This window comes from Bison bison, unplaced genomic scaffold, assembly GCF_000754665.1.
Source record: "Bison bison bison isolate TAMUID 2011002044 unplaced genomic scaffold, Bison_UMD1.0 scf7180017864139, whole genome shotgun sequence".
Taxonomy (NCBI): Eukaryota; Metazoa; Chordata; class Mammalia; order Artiodactyla; family Bovidae; genus Bison; species Bison bison.
Window position 1 is genome coordinate 8,222,670 of NW_011494711.1, and position 530 is coordinate 8,223,199.

A 530-nucleotide genomic window follows, 5' to 3' on the forward strand; every position below is an offset into this window, starting at 1 on the left:
CAAATAGTGAGAGTTTTACTTCTTCTTTTCCAATTTGGATTCCTTTTATTTCTTTTTCTGCTCTGATTGCTGTGGCCAAAACTTCTAAAACTATGTTGAATAGTAATGGTGAAAGTGGGCACCCTTGTCTTGTTCCTGACTTTAGAGGAAATGCTTTCAATTTTTCACCATTGAGGATAATGTTTGCTGTGGGTTTGTCATATATAGCTTTTATTATGTTGAGGTATGTTCCTTCTATTCCTGCTTTCTGGAGAGTTTTTATCATAAATGGATGTTGAATTTTGTCAAAGGCTTTCTCTGCATCTATTGAGATAATCATATGGTTTTTGTTTTTCAATTTGTTAATGTGGTGTATTACATTGATTGATTTGCGGACATTGAAGAATCCTTGCATCCCTGGGATAAAGCCCACTTGGTCATGGTGTATAATCTTTTTAATATGTTGTTGGATTCTGATTGCTAGAATTTTGTTTAGGATTTTTGCATCTATGTTCATCAGTGATATTGGCCTGTAGTTTTCTTTTTTTGTG